The 27,058-nt window shown below is 36.2% G+C and overlaps 1 protein-coding gene across 2 annotated transcripts in view; it reads right to left on the reverse strand.

Moving 5' to 3' along the window:
* The window catches only part of sulf2b (sulfatase 2b), a 151,120-nt gene extending 124,099 nt beyond the window's left edge, over positions 1 to 27,021 (reverse strand). The window contains exons 1-2 of one of the 2 annotated variants that reach the window (XM_016492987.1): positions 26,700 to 27,021; positions 1,380 to 1,429 (exon numbers count right to left, since the gene is read on the reverse strand). The gene's annotated coding sequence lies outside the window, so the exon portion shown is untranslated. The remainder of the gene's footprint in view (positions 1 to 1,379; positions 1,430 to 26,699) is intronic. The other variant, XM_016492988.1, reaches the window with a different exon arrangement.
* Between the last annotated feature and the right edge of the window lie 37 nt (positions 27,022 to 27,058).

Genomic DNA, 27,058 nt, shown 5'->3' on the forward strand with positions numbered 1-27,058 from the left:
GTGTGTGTGTGTGTGTGTGTGTGTGTGTGTGTGTGTGTGTGTGTGTGTGTGTGTGTGAATGAAGCAGAAGTAATGAAGCATTTTTGGTTTTTTTTAGTGAGGGTTGATCTACCATGCAAAAAGGTCATCCTGTGTGTGTGTGTGTGTGTGTGTGTGTTTCTGTAGCACCCCACAGAGCTCTGACCCCATGTCCCACTTTCACCCCTTTTATTTCATTCATATACTGCATTTATTCAGTCATTTCTGTTTTTCCTTTTGCATCATTTGTAGAAATCATCACGCACTCTCCTTCACTCACACACACAAAATAGCACAGTGTTTTTGTACAGTGTTTTTTTAATATGTTCTATAATAATATTATGCTTCTGGACATGTACCCTGTTCATAGCAGCATTCTTTATAGTACCAAGTTAGTGCATATGATATTGGTAATGTGTCTGTATCATGCTATAAGGTGACACTTAATATAAAAATTGAAGAATTGAAATATGAACACTTAAGTAACAATTTAGAACAATGAACACTAGAACATTTCACACAAAGAATGTATTATTGTTATTAATATTATTATTATTGTTACACTTCCATTCAGCAAGGAAGCATTAAATTGATCAAAAGTGACTGTAAATACAATTATAATGTGACAAAATATTTCTATTTCAAATGAATGCTGTTCTTCTGAACTTTCTATTCATTAATAATCCTGAAAAAAAAATATTTTGTTCCCACAAAAATATTAAGCAGTGCAACTGTTTTCAACGCTGATATTAATCAGAAATGTTTCTTGAGTATCAAATCAGCATATTAGAATGATTTCTGAAAGATCATGAGACACTGAAGACTGGAGTAATGATCCATGCATCACAGAAATAAATTCTAAAATATAGTCAAATAGAAAATCTGTTTTAAATTGTAATCATATTTAATAATTAATATTTTTACTGTATTTTTGATCAAATAAATGCACCCTTGCTGAGCGTAAGAGACTTATTTCCAAAACATCAACAACAACAAAAAATCTTAACAACTCCAAACCTTTCAAGAGTATATTGTTTCTTATTGTGACACTAGGGTTGATACAGTAAATTGTATCTGATGTAATGAAATTCAAATTATATTATTATTTTATGTGTCTAAATACTTTGAGGCCAACATGCATTATAGCACCACCACAGTATTATACAGACACTACACCATGTTTCCACCACAGCACTTTTAAATGCACACAGTCATCTTCAACAATACGCTTTTGTTTCTGTTCGGTATAAAGAATGATCAACATGTCCAATACAGCTGGCAGCTTTTTTGAATAAGACAATTTCTCATCATGATAACTTGGCCATGTGCCCGTGTCATTTGTCCAGCATCCTGTCACTCACCTGCCGGTCCAGAGTACCAGGCACACGGCTCTTCTAGTTGATTTTTTGTTCTGCAAAACAAGCAAACAGTGAGAAAAGTCACATCTATTGCTTTTTTTGTCAAACTTTTTTGTGTCAAACTCTCAATATCTCTTTACTTTTTTCTGAGTGTCTTTTTTCAGCTGCTGCTCTAAATGGCAGCAATTGATTTCTCTGTTTTGTAAGCTTGAAACTTATTTGCTCTTATAGACATTGTCAAAAAAAAAAAAGCTATGGGCCACATTTAATTCCTAGTCAAAATACTTTTATGTGCTCCTCTCTCTCTCTCTCTCTCTCTCTCTTGCATTCCTCTCTTTTTGCACTTATTTTCTTTGTGTCTGAAGTGAAGTCTGACCAGAATACTGATGTCATCATGGATTTGTGCAGTGCATTTGAACACGCAGAATAACTTTCTGGCCTCTATTTTTTGCCACCGCACTGCCAGCTCCTACTGCGCTCGGAGGCCACTGAGAGAAAGCAGGCCCAATTACCAGAGCAGGGGGGCTTAGTGAGCGTCACACCACAAAAACACACACAAACACACACACGCATACAAAACAGAGCGCGACAAGTTTATTCAGACGAAGCTGCCAGAAACTAGACTCGGCAATCAGGATGAAAGCTTAAAGAGACCTCAGCGAGGGAGGTTAAGTTATTTTACGTGATGGCTAATGACAGTGTGGGAACGGCTATAGGAATGTATGAGGAGAAAGAGGGAGGGAGGAGATATACGATCAATTGGAATCAGCGCACCATCAATCACTCTGATTAAGATGTCAACCTGTCAATCATGAGGATTAAGCTGAGGGGGCTCATGCATATTCATGAACATCTTTAGGGTGGGATGTGAATATGTTAAGCTGTATTACAGAAGAGCTGAGACTGAAAGAGGAGGAGAGGTAATTAGTGGCCCACCATTCACCCCAGACAAAAGCAGGGTTGAAATGGTGTTCTATTCAGCCTCAAGAAGCTAGTCGTTGAGATGTAGACGGGTTTGTGCGCTATTCTGAAGTGTGTGAAATTTGGTAAATAAAATGTATTTGAGTCGAAATGCAGGGTGAAAAATTACTGTGATGTCAGAGTTGTGGTGTAGGGGTTGGTGAGCCGTGGTGATGGTGTGGATTAAATATGGTCAAGCATGGCATGCAACGTATCCTGTGCACATCACTACCCTATCCTCAAATAATTTCCTGTCACTCTCCATTGGATCTATTTAACTACCAAGGTGAGTTTCAGAGTGTTGCTATCTTGTAGCCAGTGTTTGCGAGATGAAGTCAGAAAAGCTCACCCCCAAGATTATGACAGGGTTTTTTGATCCCAAGTACCCCCACATATAGTGATCTCCTTGCAAGGGCCCCCTTTCTGAAATATAAAAGCAGCTAAATATTTTCATGCATAAAGAGCCATTTTAAATGTGTAAGAAAAAGAGTAAGTCTATTACTGTAAACAATAGGTTGTTAATAAGTAATTTTATTTTGTTATATACACTTTTTAAGTCTATTGAAGTCAAAGCAGATTATTAAAATATTATCTGGAAAGTAAATAAATAAATAAATACATACATACATACATAAAATGTGCAGATATGTTAACATGTTCACTTTGACAGCTGTTAAAAAAATAATTTTGTTGTTATATACTGTATTGAAGCCAAAGCACATTATTAAAATATCTGGAAAATAAGTAAATAAATATAGTAATGTTATCAAAATTGGTAGATGTGCTAAACATAACAATAACATGTTAAATTTGACAGCTCTAAAAATACATTTTGAAAAAAAAAAAAAGAAAAGAAAAGTGTATATATATATATATATATATATATAAAGGCAGATATTTCTTTTTATGTATAAAGCCTTTTTATACTGTTTGGAAAAAAGTTTGTGTAACAATATAAACAATTGCCTTTTTTATTATCAAATACTTGATTGAAGCCAAAGAACATTATTAACATAATAATACATAAATACATACAATTCAGTACTATTATCAAAACTGGTATGTTAAACATAATAATATATTATTTATATTATTTATATTAATTTTGACAGCTGCAAAAATGCTTTTTGTAAAATCTTTTTATTTTCTCTCAGGTTACCCATGGACCGTCTTGCAGTCCCGGACCACAGTTTGAAAACAAGATATTCTAGTACCTAAGGCTCTGCTTTAACGTTTAATTTGATCATGGCCAATTGCCTAGAAAAGCAATAGCAAGAAGCCACACAATTTGAAATATCATTCTTTGCCAAAATTTAGTACTTCAGAAATACCTTTAACCCAAAGTATGAGCAAAACTAATCGCAATATGTGTCTTATTAAAGCATAAAAAGTCAGAAAGTAAAGTGTTTTCATATGAAAGAACACTACTGGACAAAGCTGTGCAACTGTCGACAGTCTGAACCAATCAGGTCAACCATTTAGTCTTTGTAAGAAGTGTGTTTCTCTGCAGCAGTGAGACATGTTAAGGTGACATTGACAGGAGGCACACGCTCAGCCATCATTCAACATCCTTCCCTTCAGCCATGAGCCCACACTGTCCCTCTATCCTCTTCATCTTTACACATCTCTGTCTCTGTCACTCCATCACACTCTCCTCTAATCCGCCACTCATTCTCTCTTCCCACTTATGTTTTCCACCATCCATAATCCTCCTTTTCTTTTTCTTTCTTCTGTCGTGTTACTTTGGCTTTTCTCCTCCTCTGCTCCCTCTCCTCTCTCGCTCTGTAATTGTCAGCGTGTTGAAAAGAGCCCCACACTGAGAGAAAGTTAGCCACCGTAGATTAAATTAAATCCCATCAAGTAGAAAGCAGACACCAAACACCCAATGCAATATTAAAAGGCTGCACACAAGGGAGCATGTGTGTGCATGTGAGTCACTCTCTTCAGTCATTCTTCAGCTTTCTTCCCTGACTAATGTAAATCAATGATGTAAAATGGCTGCTTCCCTCACTACAGCTTCAGTGACAGCAAACAGTCCCAACCACAGACCTGCTGTCGCCACGGTGATGGATAGGTGAGAGAAAACTGATACAGAGGTGGCTTTCATCTCCCTCTCTGTCTGTCTGTCGTCCTTTTCCATGTGTCATGATTTCTCTCCTCTTTTTCTTGATCTCCCGTTCTATTTTTGTGACCTACATCTTTAATGGTGTATTTGCACACCTAGCAGAAATGTGATATAACAACCTGAGGTAGATAACTTCAACTGTAACGACAGAATTTAGACTGGAGTACAGGTAAAACACACAAACATGATGGCCTTTGCTCTATTATGTGCTATTCCAATTCTAAAACAAAAACACAAAACAAAGCAAAACAACAAAAAGCTAAACAAAATATAAAAGCAAAGAAAAAATTTAAGAAAAAAACAACAAAGAACAAAGCAAAACAAAATAAAACAACAAGCAAAGCAAAATAAACAAAAAAGCACAGCTAAACAAAACAAAACAAAATAAAAAGAAAAAGCAAAGCAAAACAAAACAAAACAAAAAAGCTAAACAACAAAAAGCATAGTAAAACACAAAGCAAAAAAGTAAAGCAAAACACATACAAGCAAAGCAAACCAAAACAAAAGAAAACACATAAACACAAAACAAAAAAGCAAAGCAAAAAAACAAAACAACAAAAAGCAAAGCAAAATAAAAACATAACCTGCAAACATGTTACAGTTTTATCTAGACTGATAGCATTTGAGCGTTGTCACCAAATGTCACAACCCTCATTATTTAAATTTAAATACAATTTATCATAAAATAATTATAATAATAATATGAACATAATAATAATGTGAATAATAAAGTGATTTTAATATGATTATAGTATTTTTGATTAAAACTATGACGATCATGATCAATCTACTGCATGTACTGCAACTATTAGGACATAACCTCAGTAAACTTTTTCTTGTAATAACAGAGTTATTTATTATTGTTTATTATTATTATTATTATTATTGTTACTTCAGTTCACGTAATAAGCAAAAACATGAATGTCTTTCATCTTCTTAATCTGGATTGCTCCCCTCCCATGACCTTCAGTAATTGCTGAGATCGCGGATTGGCCCAGATGTACCACGTGATTGGTACATGGTTCTCATCACGCGGCCCACCGCTTGCCGTGATTTATGCTCTTATTCATATTCCATGTAAAGCGCTTTTAATCACCACACAGCATGCTGCTGCTTCACGTAACTATTGCAAAGATGCAATTAATTCCTGCTGCTGCACAGCTTCCTCAACAAGCCAGAAATTAATACAACACTTACAAAATACTGACTAATTTGTTCGGAGAAGAGAGGAGGATATGCACACAACATCCTCGTGAGTGATTAACAGCACATCGCCTGCATGGGAACGACCCGAGTAGCCAGAATATGGCAAATTAGCCTCTGACTATGTGAAAAGTACTAGTAAGGACTAGTAGGTCACATGCATTATATTTTACATACATTTCTATTTTATTTTTGAATAGACGTGGTGTTAGGGTGCCTTGAAAGCCAGTGTGAAAAAAAAGGTGCCTTCATACACAAATGCCTGTTTAGTCACTGAGAGATTTTGGACACATAGTTGAGAGGAGAGAGGAAATGAGAGAAAAAAGAGGGATCAGTACATGGTATGAGCTGGAATTGAGCTTGCGTCTCTTTCATTGGTTTTTGTTTCTGGAGCACTAACCACAGAGCCACTGCTCCAACCTTTTATCTATTCTATTATATTTATCAAAAAAGATACAGGCTAAAATGTCTGATATGCTCTGTCTCTCTGTCTGGACAGTAGACCTGTCTGGCCTCTGGGGTTTGCTGTGATGTGTCCATGCTCCCAGACTTAGATTAATAATTTAGATAGTTGCTGAGCCTGGTAAGACAAGCTGATGACCGCTGGTCTGTGGGGCAATTTAAAAAAGCAACCGTGAACCACACCACACCTTTTTTTTTGCAAATTCCAAGTGGGTTTTCATGTGTCTTCACTGAGAAGAAGAGGATTGAGTTTGGCCACACCGCCATAAAGCCCAGAATGGTGGAGTGTTGCACTGATGTTTGTTCTTCTGTAAGTTTCTCCCATCTCCATATTTGATCATGAAGCTCAAGAGTGACCATCAGCTTCTTGGACACCACTCTAGGGGTGTAACAGTACACAAACATGACTGTTCGGTATGCACCTCGGTTTTGATCTCACGGTTCGGCACAGTTTCGGTACAGCAGGAGCAGGGGGAAAAACTACATTTTTTTTTAATTAAACAGTGGTTTAATAAACAAATTGTTCTTTCTTTAATTAAAATAATTACAATTTTCTTATAGGGATAAAAATCTACCTTGGCTTGCTTACAGTTACCAACAGAGCCCAATAATTATTATTTATTTGTAAATATAACAAGCAACACTCAACTTATATGCAAACATGTAAACTGCACATAATGCAGTTTTTAAATGAACTTCTAAATGATAAAAATTCTATTTGTTGTTGAAATATATTCATTTACACAGTGGCTCTCATAACTCGTTTCATAACAGATTTATTAAAACATTAAATAATTAAGACATTACTAACAGGTAAAGTAAAATATAAAGAGTATATAGTCTAATATTTCTTGAAATGCTCTTCTCTAGACTTCATTTATAGCGCACTAATGAGCTGTGGACACTTATGACTTGCCTGAGGTAAATGAAATGCTACGTGACGTTTTGTTTACAAGCTGTTTTATTGTCATCTTTCCGCGGTTAAAACGCTGATTGATCGATTACATGAGGTGTGAGATGTTCATTCATGTTTATTTTGCATTAAAAATAGTATTAAAGAGGAAGAGATGATCGCACTGCCGTTTGAACTGAGGCGTTTATAGAGCGATTTGTCGCGCCACATCAAAGAGCATCAAAACGGCATTTATTGTTTGAATTTCCTGAAAAAATGACAATTTGAAAGATGAGTCTTTGTTTCTTATCAAAAGTAACAATATATAAAACTGGAAGTTTCCAATGAAGTTCCGTTCATACAGTGGTTAAACAATGCTGTATTTGTTCGGTACACATCTGTACTAAACCAAAAGACCCGTACCGAAAATTTTCAGTACAAATACGTGTACCGTTACACCCCTAACTCTAACCAAGGCTCTTCTCCATGGATTGCTCAGTTTGGCCAGGAGACCAGCTCTAGGAGGAGTCCTGGTTTTTCCGAACTTCTTCCATTAAGGATAATGGAGGCTACATGCTTCTGTGAACCTTCATTGCAGCAGATTTTTTTCTCTGAACACTTCTCCAGATCTGTATCTTTACACAATCCTGTCTTTGAGCTCTACAGGCAGGTATTTTGACCTCAGGGCTTGGTCTTTGCTCTGATATGCATTTTCAGCTGTTTTACCTTTTATTGAGAGGTGTGTGCCTTTCCTTTTTATTTTTAATAAATTTGCAAAGTTGTTGCAAAACTGCTTTGTCATTATGGTGTATGGAGTGTAGATTGATGTGAAAAAAAGTGATTTAAAGCAGTTTAACATAAGGCAGCAACATAACACAATGTGAAAAAAATTAAGCACTGTATATATGTTTATATATATACAGCTTTGATGAGCATAAGAGACTTCTTTAAAAAAAACATTAAAAATCTTACTGATTCCAAAGTTTTAAGCGGCAGTGTATGTATATGGCCCGAAAATAAATGTATATAGTTGCTTAAATAAACAACACTTTAGACAAAATATCAACCAACTGGCACATCAGCAAAAAAAAAAAAGTTTTTCTCAGAACTAACTTCCCTTTTCTGAGCTGTTTTTTCATATTTCTGTGCCTGAAAATGACTACTTCCCTTCCACGTAATATGCAAAAAGCAGTCTGTGAAATGAGTAATGTCCAAATTATTTACTGTTTCCAGTGAGATTTTAAAATGTGGAGCTGATGGGCACTTCACAATCCCATGAGGCCACAGGAGAAGAGTCATCATATCAATGAATGGTCATATGACAATGCACTTCTAGTAAAGTAACCACAGGTGTAATTCATCACTTTAACCGTGTGCATGACCCACTAACATCTGACAACCACAAGGTTTCACAATACTTTTTAACTTCATTTGAAACACAGGCGTATTTTTTTTTTTACCTCATTTGTGAAAATTTGAATGCCAGCTGGTTTAATATTTTCTAATGCAATGACATTTGAGTGTTTTTAGGACCACAGTACTTCAGGAAATGATGATCTTTCTAAGAATAGAAACTGACATGATATAGGTTTAGTAAGTCTTGGTTTTAACAAACACTTTGCCGCCCTTCCCCAGTAAGTCCTGAAATCAATTCAAGGAGAGTTGCAACCTTCAGGCAGCCTAGTTCTAATTCCATCTGTTATCCCTTCACTGTTTCTGTTTCTCTTCATCCATTTCTCCGAGTCAATTGATTCCAGAGGCCTTTCAAGCACCCAATTAATCCCCGCTAGACTAGTCCAGTAGAGCTGGTTTAATGAATGCCAGCATAGGCTGCACTATGATTATCTCTCCTTTCCTCTCCCGTCTCTGTTTCTCCTTTCCATCCTGTGTAAACTTTAACGAATCATGCTTGAGCCCAAATTGAAATTCATTGATGAATCCATCTTGTAGCTGTGAACCAACATAAAAGCAGAAAGCAGAAAGAGATAGTGAGTGAAAGATAGAGTATGTGAGGGAGAGAGTGAGATTGGAAATTAGTTTGGCTAAATCTAATCTCAGGGACATGTAACACAACTGCCAGATCTTATTTAAAAAGCAGAAACGGTCCTATCAACACTTACTCTGGAAACAGATGAGAAAGAGGGGGAAAACAGATGAGGAAAGAGGGGATAAATAGCAGAGAAATCCCACAAGAGCAATCATCTTACTGACCTTCAAGTGCCCGACCAGACACACACACACACACACACACGAGCCAGGCAATCAGTCACATGTAAAGGGGAAAAAACGATGGCTGACTGATTAGCATAAAGCTATAGAAACGCTAAAGCAGAGTGTGAGTGTGGTGAGTCCGTTCAATGCAAACACAATATAGAGGCTTGTACAATTTTCTCCTGATCTATAAGGCTGATCTACAGACAAACAAGCACAAGGACAGTAAAGGTCCTGTTAGACCTTATCAGAGGCCTCACATCTTCATGAAGCCACACACACATAGACATTGAATGTTAAGCTGCAGATTTCATTTAACAAACTGATGCAGTTTTTTTTTTTTTTTTTTTAATGAATATGACCGATTTTGACATTTATGGATAAACTTAGCAAACATTGGTCAGAATGTTTCAATTCTCAGAGCCTAAAGATCAACAAATGTGTTAGGGTACCATCACAATTATTATTGCTCATAATTAGGGTTGGAGATTCACACTAAATATTAAAGTCCGTGGGTAACTTAAACATTTCTCATTTCAGATAAAATAACTAAAACTAATACAAAAATGAAAATGAATTAAAACTACATAGACATTAAATCTAAAAAAAAAATTAAATCTAAAAAAAAACTGAACAAAATTTCTAAAACTTTAAAATATATTTTTAAGAACTAATATAAAATATGTGTCACACTTTATTTTAAGGTCCAATTCTCACTACTGACAAACTATGACTTTTGCCTCAATAAACTACTAATTTGCTTCTTATTAATAGTTAGTAAGGTAGTTGTTAAATTCAGGTATTGGGTAGGATTAGGGATGTAGAATATGGTCATGCAGAATATGTGCTTTATAAATACTAATAAACAGCCAATATGTTAATAATAGACATGCTAATAAGAAACTAGTTAATAGTGAGAATTTGTCCCTATACTAGAGTGTTACCAAAATATGAATAAAAACTGTATCAATGAGAGTAAAATAACTATCCAGATATGAAATACACGTTAAAAGAGATAGTTCGCCCAAAAAAGAAAATTCTGCCATTTACTCACCCTCATGCCATTCCATAAGACTTTCGTTCATCTTCAAAACACAAAAGATGATATTTTTAACGAAATTTGACAGATTTCTGCCCCTCCACTGAAAGTCAGTTCCACCAAAACCTTGACGTTTCAAAAAGCCTCATCCAATGAGATTTGTTCTCATGCGTCAAGTAAGTACAGATCTTCTGTTTACCGTATTTGATGAGCTCTATGTATGTGCTTTAATAGCATCAAGCAATTCCCTAGCAAACTCCCAGAACTCCTTTGCAAATGCATCCAAACATGCCACATCTTAGCATCTGCATAGTAACGGCACAGCAGGCTTCTACAACACCCTGCCATCATGAAAGCACCTTTTATATGGACGAGCTCCTCAGAAAATGTGAAAATCTAGTAAACTTAGCTGTTTTCATTTCAAGAATTCAGTTCTCGCTCACAGGAGCATTGATGATGTGCCCCGCAACAGGAGTTTTGAGTGACGTCTGTGCAGGGAGAGAAAGATCACTGCACTTTTTGTAACTTTTTCCTCAAGCACTTGTTTTATTTGATGATGTTAACAAGGCGAGAGGTGATACCGGATCTGTTTTCCTCCAAGCCATTTTATTGGAGTGTCAAGTCACCCGCGCAGCTCCTCAAGGGCTCCTTTAGAGCGCTGCTGCGAAGTCAAGGTAACAGTTAGTCTTAGCAGGAAAGCGCTTACTGTAATTACCCAAATCACACCGCGTGTGCTTACAGCGCTAATCCCTGTCAGTCAAACACAGTCATTAAGCTTCCTTTTTTACCCCTGTTTCTTTTATTACGAGCTCACTTTCATCTCCCGCTCTTGCGTTTTATCTGTTTTCCACAGTCTTTAGCGTGCAAGAATTAAACCTGCTGCCTTTTCATTGTACGCCGAGTAAAAAACACAACAAGAGCACCAATAAACCTGCTAAATGCTAGTTGTCAGAGAGCTTGAAATTTATTTGGCAGTAGAGAATGGGTTGGAAAATTGGTTCACGGTGTGTTCATGTACGCGATAGCATCTCTCGGGAAGACTCACATTCCGATGACAATCATTAACAAGCAGACTAGCAACTTGACAGACACACCATCACTCGATTTAGATTTGTCCCCAGGCTCTGCTTTTCCTGTCATTGTCACATGTAAACAAGCACGCGCCGCTAAACACGTGTACACACAAGCCTCTGCGTGAGGCGTTCTTTTAAACGCGATTACCGCAGTCACTTACAGCTTCGGCATATCAGATATCGCTAATATTTGACAGCTGCATCAATTTATATTTACAAGTCCCTGCAGAGGATAAAGTATCTCTCTGCTTCACATTCATTTTCAATTCTCTTTCTTCTTATAAAGGCCACTTCAGTTTCCAGAGTAACAGTGAGTGCATTTATTGCGAAGTTCTGCCTTTTAAACATTCAGTATGTCCTTTGGTTCACCTGGCTTTGGTAAGACAGCACAAGTCTCAGGCCTACATACTGTCAAATACGGCCTTCACTGGGAATTATATAACGGACTTCTCACTTCTTATTTAATTTTGCAGTCTATGAGTCAAACGATGCTCGTCGTCATGCGAGTCGATGATTAACGCTGCTTAAGTCCAGTTGCATAATCTTGAAATAATGGTCCTTCTATGAAATGGTCCATGCAGTGCAATGTTAACAGAGACAAATAAGGGAGAACTGCCCCTTGTAAAAGAAAAATCACAAATCAGATTTGACGTAGTTTTTAATATCTAATTTTGTATTGTATAGCATTGAGAATAAATCGAGAGCAAATGGAGAAAAACTGATTTTTCTCCTGATTATTAAGAAAAGAAAAGTGTTGTCATGCTGGTTTTTTGGGTTTGGATTCTTGTTGAGGTCTTTCATTTTGTATTCTCTTGTCATTGTCATGTGTTTACCTGACCCTGTCATGTGATCCTGCCATGTGGTCCTTTTGTTTATGTGTCTTGCTCTCATTGGTTCCTTTGTTGTATGTGTCACGTTCTCATTGGTTGGATTGTATCATGTGACCCCTTTGTTTGATATATATATAGCCCTCATGTTTCATTGTCCATTTGTCTAGCTTTGTTTGTGTAACCACTGTTAGGTGAGTTTGTTCATGCCAAGTCTAGTCTCTGTTCATCTTGTTTTTGTTTTTGGACTTCATTAAAACTGCACATGGGTTCTACTTCAACTTGCCTCAGTGGATTCATTACAGTGTTCTAATCTGTGGAGTTCCAGATTAAATCTCAGCTATATTAAGAGATTTGCTAAAGTCTGCAATCAAAATTTGAAGGTGAAGCTTCATCATGAAACATTAGGTGCGTTCAACTTCATGCAGCACTGCGCAGATCGATCGCAATCTGACTTGAAGCAGTGCATGCCGGTTAGTTATTTTGTCCGACTTTAGACGGCGCCGACGCCACGTCACTGTCACGTGTGGCATCAAAACACCGCGAGAGTGTTTCGAGAGCAGCCAGCTGACTCAGCCGGTGCAGTTTTTTTGTTATTTTTTTATTTATTATTTTTTTTATTATGAATGCAAACATCACAAGATGACATTAAAGATATACAACTTTGTATAGAGTACACAACATTTGTCAACAATATGTACAATGTCATCTGAACATACAGAACAAAAGAAAAAAAAGAAGAAAAACATAAAGAAAAAATAAAAATTGGAAGGGAAAAAAAAAAAAAAAAACATGAGGGAAAGATATTAATTTATATTTCAATTAGAGTATACAAATTAAAGTCATTACAAATTGAAGTTGTTCTTCTCGCTTTCTTATTTACAGAGGATGAAATAGTATTAAGATACATTTTAAATTCTTTCAAAAAAACAAGAAAAATTGGTTTGTTGTTAGTAAATTTACAAAAGTACCTGTTGGGGGAAATTTGAAAGTTTGATAGGAATTTTTTATAAGTTGTAGTTGCACATCAGTAAAAGTCGTATACCTCCAATATATGAAAAAGCTTGTTGAGGGAAAATATTCCAGATGGAGTTTTGATTATTCAAATATTGATGAACCGGCACAGTTTCTCCAGAGCGGCTGCAGGAGCGCTGATGACGACACAGCCATTTCACGATTGGCCAGATTCACCGCATGACAACTATCACATGTGTTTTGGGTTTATGCTAACCTTTTCAATTCCAATAATAGCCACAAATCTGTGTTTTTAGAACAGTAAAAGCTTTTTTACTGTAGTCGCAATGTTATATTGAGTCACATTTATCATAAAACACTGATGAAAGCATATATTCCCCCACTTTATTAGTATTTAAATAGTATATATTTACTTTGATCTTTATTCTTGAACAGATGGCGATGTATTACGCAGTATATAATCAGTAGATATCTGTTGCTCATGAAAACGTTTCTGAAACGTCTGTATATTTGACAAATATTGCATTTAATTCACTTCATCTGTGATAGAGTATGCAAACACCGGGCGAGCGTCACTAACGGGAGCAGAAAGTGTCCGGCTTGACGGCTCCGTTTTCAACTCCGCCCCCGACTGCAAGCGGCTACTCTCATTGACTGCCGTCTGTAGCCCTGCTTCAAGTCGAACGCACCTATTGATTTCATGGTGAGGTTTGTTTGATTAAAATCACAGTAAAAACAGTAATATTGTGAAATATTATTAAAATGAAAAATAACTGTTTTCTATTTTAATGTATTTTAAAAAGTAATTTATTCCTGTGATGTAAAACTGAATTTTCAGCATCATTACTCCAGTCTTAAGTGTCACATGATCTTTCAGAAATCATTCTAATATGGGGATTTGCTGCTCAAGAAACATTTTTTATTATTATCATTATTATTATGTTGAAAACAGTTGTGCTGCTTAATATTTTTGTGGAAAAAGTGATACAATTTTTTAAGGATTCTTTGATGAATAAAATTTTCAAAATGACAATTTGTTTGAAACTGAAATCTTTTGTAATATTATTAATGTCTTTACTGTCAATTTAATGCATCCTTGCTGAATAAAAGTATTAATGTCTTAAAAATAATCTCACTGACACAAAACCTTTGGAATGGTAGTGTACAAACTGTCTTGAAAATGTGCCGAATTTCAACATGAACTCAAACATTTCTCATAAAATTATGCAGAATGCATTGTTCTTCTCTGGAAACTTCATTTCAGATTTAGTATGTGACTTACCAGCCTCCACAGTCAGTCAACAACACATTACTACCCACCTCATGTCTCCAGTCTTCCCTCGAACTCCCACTCTAACTGGCCTTTCAATGCCGCTTCGCAATGATGTATTGGTTCATGCTGCCCAATCAATATTAGTCTAATTAAATCTTGTTAATCATCATCTTATCACAACCTATTCTCACAACTTCACTTTAAAAGCATGTTCTGAGCTCAATACCAGTTAAGCACTATCGGCAACCTCCGTGGAATGCCAATTAGTTAATTTTGACTTTTCCATCAGTTCATAAAAATAAATAAAAACTGTATTTACAGTAATGTAGTTAGAATGGACGTCCATGGGGCAAAACATTCTGGAAGCTTTAAAAGGGAACTTAGTATTTTCATACCATTTATTCTTTATAAAAATGTATGTTGAGTTGTAAAGCTGTAATCCTATCTGAGATGAGACTACTGTACTAGGTGGATGAACATATTTATCTGTGTCTTGCCCCATAGACTTCCATTGTAAGTGCATTAATGTAATGATTTTGCCTGTTTTCAGTGGTCAATTATTTTCTGTGGTATTTGACAATGCACTTAACATAAAACCTTTCTGAATTTATGTAACTCTTAAATAACATTTGGCATCAATGCCTTTCTCTTATAAGTGATGCATCAGATATGAGCTTAATAAACATTCTGAAGTCTATATTCTAAAAATGCAGAAAGGTTAGATTTAGGTGACAGAAAATGTCGAGAGAAAAAAAAGGAGATATGACTATGCAGCCATTTGCAGTTGAATGTGCGAACCGCTTTTCTTTTTGGCACCTTAATCAGTGTCAACTTTTAAACATTAAAAATACAGTAAAAACATAAGTAAGCCCACACTCAAACGAACATGAGCTTTACACGTCACTGCACGTCAGGCATCTTTTCTGGCTCGATTTTGTAGCGCTCTCTCGTTGTTAAATTTAACTTTCCCTCTGTCATTCACACAGAGACCTCATGACCAATACAATTAGCCTTTCACACAAATTTGAAGAAAATTGGAGAAAGTAAATGAAGTGGAGCCCTAAGTGACCAAACAGAATTAAACAAAATGACTTAAATTACCTCAGCTCTTCATAAATCTGTATTAGGTCAGGCTTATCTACTTGTGAGATAGTTTTATTGGTAGAGATAAATTGTAGGCATGTTAAGAGAAAAGGCCAGGATAGAGGGCCAATAAAGAGGTGGGCAGATAAGCGGGGAGACGAGTGAACGCAGTGATGTGTGAAATGAGAGAGAGAGAAAGCGCAGACTGACTTGACAAGGTGTCTTAAAGCCATGATGGGATGAAAAAAGAAAAGAACGAAAAAGAGAAAGTGAGAGAGAGTTTGAATCTCTCAAGATTAAATATTCAAAGATGTTTTGGCATGATAAAGAAGGGCTTTTATCAAAGTGTTAGTACAGATCACAATAAGTGTATCAATGTTAAGATACTTTGACTATTTTTTACATGGCTTTCCAGAATACTTCATTGTGATTGGACAATTGTGACCTTATGCAAGTATTTTTTTTTTCTAATGACACTGCATATCTGATAAAACTGTATAACTGTCACAATTTCAACTTTACTTTAAAAAAATAAAATAAAACTACACTACCCATAATCCTGAAGAGAGCTTGGCCAATCAGAAGTCACTTTTAGTATGGAAACAAAAACTGCGCTAAAAGAGCTCAGCAGCAACCTCCCATTAAGCATTACAGATATATATGCATATGTTGTAGGGATGTAATGATTACCGGTTTGACGATAAATCATGATAAAATTCCCCACGTTTAGTATTACCGTTTCATCTTTTAATTATTATTAAAACCGTATTAGATTACCGCGATTTGAACAACTCACGATAAATAAATATCGTCCAGCATAAACGTCTCGGTTTCCCGGGGAAACACAGGCTCGAGGCTATACCGTGTACTTTACACATATGGGATCCACTTAGGCCTTACATATGGAACCCAGCCTTCTACCGGTTCTCGAGGATTCAACGAGTGAAGGCCTGGCGCCGGACGCTCCGCCACGTCTGGCTGCCGAGGGGACGGAGGAGCTCAACAGGGTCTTACAAAGACGTAACGTCAAGTTTGCCACGCAACATCGTCTTGAAAAAGACGCACCCGAAATTTGCTCTTTTAGGGGAAAAAGCTCTTTTAGCGTGCTGAGGCGCACAGGGGAGATACAAATTAATATATGAATGAATTAATTATATGAATGTACGGTGTACCTCTGAAGGTTCTGACTGTCTTCAGAAACGATTCGATGGCATTTTGTTTTCGTCTTCGCTCCATGTAATACCTAAAGGAAGTGTTCTTAATCGCAATACTGCTTTGTCCACGGAGGTTACGGGAAACCGCTGTAATTCAGCTTTTCCATAAGCGCCACCTGCTGTTAGTGACTGGATTTACAGAGACTTATATTTACATTCAGCCTGTGTGCAGTTTCTGTCTGGCCAAAAACGGACCAAATGTGCATGCCCTGCTGTAAATTTTGACCGGTTGATGAAAAACAAGCTTATCTGAATTGTTTCATTAAACAAAAGTTATCTAGAATTATTTATGGATCAGATAAAATACATATAATAATTTATAAATCAATTATCATTTTGACTTATATCTCTTCTTTGTTTAAAGGCTGAAATGTGAGGTTTACCTTTTTATTAAACTTTTTCAAAGCTTTATTTGAACATTTACATTAGATATTTCAACATGCTATTAAACTGTTGTCAGTCAAGTTGTCATTTAAAATCCGAACATCATTGGTAATGTTATTGTTTTAGTGATTATGCAAAAAAAAAGTCATTTTATTTGTTGTTTGTTGATTTTTAAATATAAAACTTGGTGAAGTGATTTATGTGTCAGTACTTTTTCAACATCTCCAGCACATTTTAACAATACCGTGATAACACTGATAACCGTGATAATTTTGGTCACTATAATCGTGATAAGAAATTTTCATATCGTTACATCCCTAATATGTTGAAATAAACTTCAAATATATTGTATGTTATACTCTGTTATACTTTATATTATCATGTTTTCATTTAATTAAATTGTGGTCACATTTGTGGTCAGCATGGTGAATTCACGTAACCAACCAATATTTTATAATAAACTTCAAATATATTGTGCTATACTTTATATTATACTATAATTTTTTCATTTAATTCAATTGCAGTCCCATTTTGTGGTCAGCATGGCGAATTTTGCGGAACCAGTTGCGAAACCTGTATGGGGAAAATTTGTCCAGATAATGGTAATTCCAGATCCTGTGGATTCCTATAAAAATGAATGAATTGATGAATGAAATTAATGAAATTTGGCCTGCAAAAATCCATAGAAGAACGGGAGATGTGTCTGCACTTGCTTTCTGGGATAAGCAGTTCATTCCCTCGTACAAGACATTAAGTACACAGTATTTGTAATAAAAAATATCTATTTTATTAAATAAAATGTTATTATTTGATCCATCTGGTCTTTCTGTCTTTATTATGCGCACTACAAATTATATATTTGTGCAAAAAAGCAACTTGGGACTAAACGGTCAAATGCAGGCACCTGATGTGTGTGTCCCTTTCTTTTCTTAAGGCAAGGCCAGATCAGACTGAGCAAGAGCGTATGTACTGAAATACACATGCAAAGGCAAGCACTTGCTATATACAAGTATGCATGCACATCGATACAGCTATGACTCAGCAGAGGACAATCCAGTGGAAACATATGAGAGGCAAATGAAGAGAAAACACCCAATAACCCGGAGCTTTCCACATGGATGGAGTGTGTGTGTGTGTGTGTGTGTGTGTGTGTGTGTGTGTGTGTGTGTGTGTGTGTGTATATAAGGAGCTGAGAGTGAGTGAAGCACTGGGGAACTTATGCGTACCTGTGGCAAGCATGGAATATTTCAACAAACAAGGAACAGACCTTCTGTATGAGCTCCTCTGTGTGTGTAAGTGGTGGCATAAAGCCAAGCCCTGTCTGATGTTCCATTCTGAAAACATTTATGTTGACCTGCTAATGGCAACTATGCTGTCGTTCAAAGAGAGCGCTGAAGAAACAGAGAAAGACACAGAATTCAAAGACAGTCTTACAAATAAAGGTTCCAATTAGGACCAAAGGGCTCTACCAGTCTGATGTCATTGGAGAACTCTTTTAGTTTCAACAAAGAACTTCTTATTCTCCAGTTCTTTAGAAAACTGTGTACTGCTGTTTTAAAGAACTTAGAAACAAATACACTGATCTGAAGAGCTTACAGTGTAACATTAAGACATTTTAAACGTCAAGAATCTTCAAACAACCACCTACCTAACCCCTATCTAGCCAAATGCAACACAAGTGACCCTTCGCAAAGACCCGCCCCTCTTAGTTACTGTTGCTACGTCCAACAAGCCATGGCGCTCTCACACCACACATCATGTTCTCACACAGTGAAAAATATATCGCGGTGAAAAGTGGAAACTGACAAGGTGTCGACAGTCAAGATAGAGCAGGTAACTTCTGATATGAAACAAAGTCTCAGCTTTCAAATTTTGTCACTTTTTAATAAATTCAAACAATTTTGTGGCTCTTTAATGTGTCGTGACAGATCGCTGTAATGCCTCAGTTCAAGCAGCATGTGAACCAATCATCTCTTCCTCTTTACTAGATATAGCATGAATGAACATCAGAAGATATCTTGTTTCAACCGCAGAAAGACGTCAATACACACTATTTCCACCGATGTTGATCTACTCTCCTGTCTGGTTTGTTTGTTGGAAAAAAACTGCAGATTAGGCACAAACGAAGATATGTCTAGGGTTCATATAAACAGAATTTTCAAAATCTGAAATCGGATTGGATTCATTCAAATTTGTGCATCTAAACATACCTAGTGTTATAGGCTAGATATTTTTTTTATATATAAAAATTGGTAGATAAAATGTATCTAATAAACAAAAATGGTAAAATAATTTTATTTAAAACAATTTAAACTTTTTAAAAATGAATTTTAATTGTTCTATGGTATCCACCTTTCAACAAATCCACTTATTTCCTCTTAACAAAATAGGGACTGCACCTTGTGACATCATCACGCTCTGACTTGAGAGGAGGTTGAAGCTGTGGTGATCACACAGGCCGCAAGTGTATTGAAACCAAAATCCCACACATAAGCTTCCAGGAAATATGGTCTTTACACATATGCACACACGCAAACGTCTGAGCACAGACTTGCACACACTCACACCCACATGCTCCTGCTGTTAGCAAACAGAGTGTAACAGGGGTGAAGAGCTTTTGAATACAGAGTTCCAGCTACCTGCTGTGCATTTCAATTCCAGAACAAGACTTGAGGAGGAAAGAGAACAGAGGGCATCTCCCCTTACCTCTGCACTTTGTGTATACCTAACAAAGACAAATACAACTCCTATTTCCTAAAACCATCTATTTTTGGAAGTTGAAATCCTGGATCAAGTCTGATCAGTTCTGCCTGGACGAACCCAAGAGCTGGCAGCAAGCTGGGCCGGCCCTTGTATAAAGAGCGTAATGGTGAGTGTTTACTGATTTGGATTGTCACTTGCCTGCAGAGATAATTAGATCTTTGTGCTACTATTAGGGTATGTAAGTCCATATTGTCTTGAATGATTAAGCTACATTTTACTGCAAAGTCTGCAAAGTTTTACACAATTACACATTTTCTCATTTTTTTAACTGCTGCTGTCCAGTGCTATTTCAGTGCCATTGAGATTCTATTATAGTAATTCAAATTTTAAATTTGTTTTATTTTTATATTTTACGTTTTAATTTTAGGTAAAGTGTTTAATGTCAGTATTTTATTGTGTTTTTGGTCATTTTTATTTAATTTCGTTTTTTTATATATATATCTATAGAATTTTGATTAATCTTTTTTTTCCGTTTTAGTTATTGTAGTATATCAGCTTAAACTAAATGAAAATGAGAACTGTTGCCCTGGCAACAAACTGAAATAAAATAAGTGAAGTTTAAGTTTTAGTTTATTCACCCTCGGGCCATCCAAGATCTAAATGAGTTTGCTTCTTTACAGGAACCGATTTGCAGAAAGAAATATTTTGGATAGAGGACTCGTATTTTAGCTGGAAGCAATCGTTTGAAGTTTAAAATGTCTTAATGATGGATTTGTTTCTACAAACATTCATTTTTTTCTCTTCATAATACATTAACTGATGTACTGGAGTGGTGTGGATTACTTGTGGATTATTGTGATGTTTTTATCAGCTGTTTTGACTCTTGTTCTGACGGCACCCATTCACTGCAAATTATCCATTGGTGAGAAAGTGATGTAATGCTACATTTCTCCAAATTTGTTCCGATGTCATCGGTGAGTACATTTCCTGCAAATGTATATTTTTGGGTGAACTATTCCTTTAATAGCCCTGATCAGGCCTAGGTGAACAACACTACTTAAGGAACTGAGAAAGTTGTTTGCAGGTGACTGGCTCAAAAAATGTTCCTAGAACTGATCATCCATGAACAAAGATGGCAGATTTCTGACTGTGCTCTTGTGGTTGGTCCTAAGCCAGACAACAATGGTAAATTGATTTTGATGAGAACACCAACAGATAGCCTTATCCAATTATTAAAACGCACAAAGACTGAACTTGTACCTTCATATGCGTCTCTATGGTTTGAATTCTCTTCATCTTTCTGTAGTGAGCTTTTGCATTTTTGGTGCAGCTCTCCATGTTTTCTGAGACTCACACCCTCATTCTTCCCCTCAGATGACCTCCAAGCCCTATTTAAGTCTATTTGCGTCAGTGTGATTGTGTGTCTTCCCTCTTAAAATATTTAAGATGTTTTTGCTGTTAGTGTTCACCGCTGAGGTGTGCTCTGAGTACATGAGTGTGTTACAGTACACAGCTATGCTTTGCACACTTTTAGCAATGAAACACTTAGGAGACATTATATGTTGTATTATACATGAATCTTTGCAGAAAACTCCTGAAATCTTTCACAGCAGGTCTGCACATGTACACTGTAAATCTACACTGTATAAACATGTTGCTAATGGCTTCCTGTTGCAGATGTTGAACTGCTGACACTGGTGTATCACATATTAAATGCAAGCAGTAAAAATTACATTTTCTGTAATTTGGCATACTGTCAAAATGCCAAAGCGGTATAACCATCATGAGAGCCTAAGGAGAAAAATGTGTCTTTGGAAGGCTGGAATTCTTGAGGCAAATAAAGAGGAAGATGTAATGAATAAAGTTTGTTTTAAAATATTCATAAGAATAGAAAAATTTTTCCCTGTTCAAAGTCAGTGTGGTATGACCATTATGCAGAACACGATTTTAGTTTTAATGTAAGTATAAAATATACTGTATTTAACTACTAAATATTACACAAAACAGGAAATTACATCACAAAGAGGATTTTTAAATGTCAGAGATAATTTAACAAGAAAACATGGAATTGTGAAACCCTAAGAAATTGCCATGATACTCCTAAAAAAGTTGAAACAATATTAAACTTCATTTTAACAAATGATGAAAATGTTATTAAAAAATATAACAACTTTTTACCTAATTGATGGTTTTTGTGTATACAATGAAAATATGACTACTTTTTACTTTGCACCACTTGACATTTTTAACCATTAATTCAATAAACTTTTACCTGAAAATGGTACAACAATCTTTTTAAGTCAATTTGAAACTAACATGAATTTAAGTATTGCATTTGAAAGAACTCAACATGTGTTATAATTTTGAGTCTTTTCGGGTAATCGTGTGCGTTCTGTCATTGACGCAGAAGCCAATTTTGTTTTTGCATTCAAACAACATATATTTCAGGTTTATTTGTGTAATGTTTCTCACAATACATATCGTTTCAAAGCAGCTTTACAGAAGAGCCACTGGCAACTAAGTCAAAGGAAAAAAATGCTAGATAGATTGTTCACGCTGTGTTCAGAGGGGCACTCTGGCATCTACATCATGTTTATGAGGGACACCGTTGCTCAAAAAATGTGTGTGATGGTGTCAGTGGCCTTTTTGCAGTAAGTGTGTTTGTGTGAAAAATTAGACACAGTGCCCCATTTCCAGCACCAGAGGGACTCTCAACAGCACATGACTAGAAAGTGTGTGGTCAAAAACAGAAAACAGTCAGACAAGGAAGATCATGAGGCAAATCCAAAAAAAGAAAAGACAAAGTGATAGTGAAAACACAAAACCAGAATGATAAAAAGAAATGATTCATAAAGGAATAAACATTCAATAAACAGCCTACAGAAGATTGTGTGGATTCGCAAATTCCTAACGTATGGGTAAAAAGAGAGTGTCAATAGCCGTGTTTCCACTGTCGGGCCAAAAGCGAACGTGCCAGTGCATGCCAGGGCCAGTCGTGTTTCCACTGTCACTTCCCGGGCTTGATTGTGCCTTGTCGGGGCTTCGTCGTGACCAGCGGCCAGGGATTTTAGGCCTGCCGAATACCTTGGGCCAAAGCGGGCCAACTGGTGCTACAAGAGTGGTCAAGAACAAAGGCAGAGTTTATCCGAGTTATGAGATGGTCGGCACCGCTGCTCACTTCCCATGTTTTCATATCAAGCTACCAGCTAGCATCAAAATTTAAAACAATTTTGATGGCAAAACTGGAAATTATGCCTCTGTTCATCATGTCCATCATGACATCTCACTACATTGCTGAACTCACAAGGCGCATCAGACATAAGCATCAGAGACAATGTATTTACTCTGTCCAAAAACACAAATTCTTTCACTTAATCAATATTATGAGCAAATTAAATGCATGCAACCCAAAATTATACATTAGTGCACTTTAGACACTATATAAACCACCATTCAAAAGTTTGGCGTTGGTAAGATTTTTAAATGTTTCTGAAGTTATGCTACAGTACCTCTTATGCTAACTAAGGCTGCATTTATTTGATTAAAAATACAGTAAAATCAGCAATATTATGAAATATCATTACCATTTAAAACCACTGTTTTGTATTTTAATATATTTTAAAATGTAATTTATTCCTGTGATGCAAAGCTGAATTTTCAGCATCATTACTCCAGTCTTCAGTGTCACATGATCCTTCAGAAATAATAATTAATAATTTAATAATTAATTAATCATTTATGCATTTAGCAGATGCTTTTATCCAAAGCGACTTACAGTGAATTCAGGCTATACATTTTTTACCAGTATGTAAAGAACATACTTAAAGTACATACTATACATATTTTTTACCAGTATGTTTCAGTACCAGAAATCATTCTAATATACTGATTTGCTGCTCAATAAACATTTCTTATTATTATTAATGTTGAAAACAGTTTTGCTGCATAATATCTTTGATGAATATAAAAGTACACACTGCAATCAAACAACAAAAATTTACCTAAAATCTAATCGGACTTCCTAGAGAGTAAAAACATTACAAAATCTGATTTTATTCAGATTTGAACCCACTTATGGATCAGGTTTGTGACTATTAGAATTCATGTGCTATTTTTATTGCAGTTCAGACCGTAAACAATTCAAGTCTGATGTGCCATTAAAATCTCAACAATGCATTCGATTCATACTATGCCACTCTAAAAACAGCAAAATTATGATGCTATACTCATTTCAAGTATATTTTCTACATTAAAAAAATGAACCCTAATGTCTATAGCCCCAGTAGTCCAGTCTTAGTTCGCTTTAACCCTTCATTCAGACTCTTCATATCAAGAACTTCATAGGAAAAACACATATCACACACATAAATACCCACACCTTTAATGATCTTATCTTGGCTCCTTGTTATCAGTTTGAGTAATTAGCTGAAGTTCACAAAACAAAACCACCCGCTCTCTGCCCAAACACACACAGCAGAAGTCACACATCTGCCCACATGAAACAGCTGCTATCTTTCTTTAAAATCTGCTGCTATAAAGGGAAAGGCAGAAAGGTGGTTGGGCATCAGAGCCAGTCAGCTATGAAATGGTTCCATTCCACTGACGTCGGCCACAACATTAGCCATGAGTGAGCACAGTAACTTCCTTTTATCCCTAGAACGTCCTTTCATGGAGGTTAACAACAGGAAGAGATGAGAACTAGAGCAGAAAAGGAGAGATAATGAAGGAGAGACAAAGGAAGAGAGAGAGAACTCAAGCAAGAGCACCCAATCTGCCGGTCCCGCTTTGCCACCTGTCAAAATCGTGAGAATTTACTAACCAAATGTAAGCAATCAGTCTAAACATCGGCTAGGCCATGGAAGGCTAACCATGGTCAGAGTCCCAAAATCAACATGGGCATTAAAAAACTGAGTGCCAAAGTAAAGACGCAGACACCACCTCTAAGACTGCAGCTGCTGCTACACACACACTTATCAAAGACCGCTTGTAAGCGAGTGCTAATCTTCAACGAACACGCTTGTACCTTCATTAGAACCTGAAATCATCAGTCGACAGCTAAATTAGATGATGGTTTTGTTTAGCGGTGGCTCTGCTTCCTCAGTTACGTCCTCTTCCTTTGAAAAGTATACAGAAACGAATAAGTGGGTTTTGTTGGCTCAGCAAGTCTTGTAAACTAGATATAATCTAAATTAGTCCTTATCATAGCATAAAATGAGATATGCAGCTTATCCTGTACTGCTATTCAGAATCTGCAGTGCCATGGAAAAATAAATTATATTTAGCTGAGTTGCGAGTTTGCAATGTGAATTGAATTTCATGAGAGAGACTAGGTGCCATGAAATAACATGAAGACAATAAATGCACTACACATTTTTTCATTGTGTCATTCTTACTGGTTGCATGTAACAACAAATGTAAAACACAAGCATAGTCCAATTCATGAACAAATGATACTCATGAGAAAGTGCTTTTCAAAGAATCGAAGAGTCCGATAGTCTCACATATCAATCTCAAGCTTAATGCGTTGATTCAATCTAATGCAAGGGTTTTCCAAACAGGGGGTTCATAAGTTGATGAAAAACCAATCATTCATTAAATTATAACAATGTAAAATTTAAATAAATATAATAAAAATAAAGTTTAAAATACAAAAATTCACTAAAACTAAAAAAAAATTTTAATAAATTATTTATTTTTAATATACTAAAAGGATTGGGAATCCCTGGTCTAATAACTCGCTTGCCCACTGAATCATTTAAATGAACATATGACTTGCCCGACCTGAAATCAACTACTAATGTGTTTTGTCTACATTTAAAAGCAATTTTAAAACAATAATTAGTAGGAAGCTAATTATTAACTTGTAAGAGTCTGATTCAGTGTAAATACTGACTGGCTGCTAGTATGACAAAATATAACTGTATATAATAAAATATCCACTTTTTAAATGTTTATTTATTATAAAATGGGCTGACTTTATATATATATATTTTTTTATTTATATATCATGATTATAAAAACCTGATTTAAAGGCTGATGCTAAAATAAATTACTTTTGTAGATTAATATAAATTGTGCCATATGAGTTTACTTAAACTCGTTTTATTTTAAAACAATGTAATAAAATAAAATAAAAAAAAATAGCCAATAATAAAACAATATATATAAACAATATATTTACAATAATGTTTAAAAGGGTGCACCTCATGAGGTTGAATAGGACATCCGGAGCGTGCAAAGTCAGAATCTAGACCAAAGGTGGCAACTTTCAAGACGCTCAAACGTAAGATAGTTTAGATTTTATGAACATTTTTGGTTACCACATTTTACTGTTATTTTACCGTTTTTGATGTCTTTACTATTATTCTATAAGTAGCTGTGCCCAAACCTTTGAATAAATATATTATTTCATGTAGTACATAGTTAGGAGTGTTTTACAAATCTGATGACGGATAACCTGAAAGCACAAGGCTTTTGGAGAACTCAGGATGTCTCAAACTTATCATGAGCAGGTTTCCTCACATGACTGTGTCTGTCGAGGGAACAGGGTGTAACTCTGACCCTCCCTTTTTTCAGAAGCACTGGAGTCAGTCAATCAGTCTGTCAGTGAACTAATAATAACAACAACACCCATGCACCCACATAGACACTCACAAACACAGAAAAATTACACATGCACTGTATGCACAGTAACACAAGCCAAGGCAACAGGCAAACTGCTCCTTTAAGAATGAGAAAGTGAAGGGGGAACTATGAGGGAGAGGGAGGGAGAACATGCATTCACAACGGCAGAATGTCAAATCGCCGCGCTACGCTTGTTCTTCAGAACTCCCAGTGTGCGGTTACATCAGCTGAGCAAAGGGAGAGAGAGGGAAATAGGGCATTTCACAGGAGCCTACCTCACACACAGCTGCAGGGGAGGCAGGTGGCAGTTTGTCCCCTTCTGTCCTGCGGCGGAGACCCCACACCAACGAGCCGGTCTGGCTTGGGAGGGAGGTCAGTGTCCCGGTGCACTTTTTCCTCTTCTGTACTGATATCTGTCTTCCAGCACCCTGTTGCACTGCGGTCACCCGCTGCGAAGTTTGACAAACTTTCAAGTGACTGTCAACACAGAAGTGAGAGCGAGAGAGGCTGGACGGAAAGTTTTAAAGGAGACGAGTGAAAAAAAGAAAAGTTCAAACTGAAGCGGTTTAAATTTCCTGAACTACCTTGCACGCTCTCTCTCTCTCTCTCTCTCTCTCTCTCTCTTTCTCCCCCT

The sequence above is a fragment of the Sinocyclocheilus anshuiensis genome, unplaced genomic scaffold, assembly GCF_001515605.1.
Source record: "Sinocyclocheilus anshuiensis isolate Anshui unplaced genomic scaffold, SAMN03320099.WGS_v1.1 scaffold967, whole genome shotgun sequence".
Lineage (NCBI taxonomy): Eukaryota > Metazoa > Chordata > Actinopteri > Cypriniformes > Cyprinidae > Sinocyclocheilus > Sinocyclocheilus anshuiensis.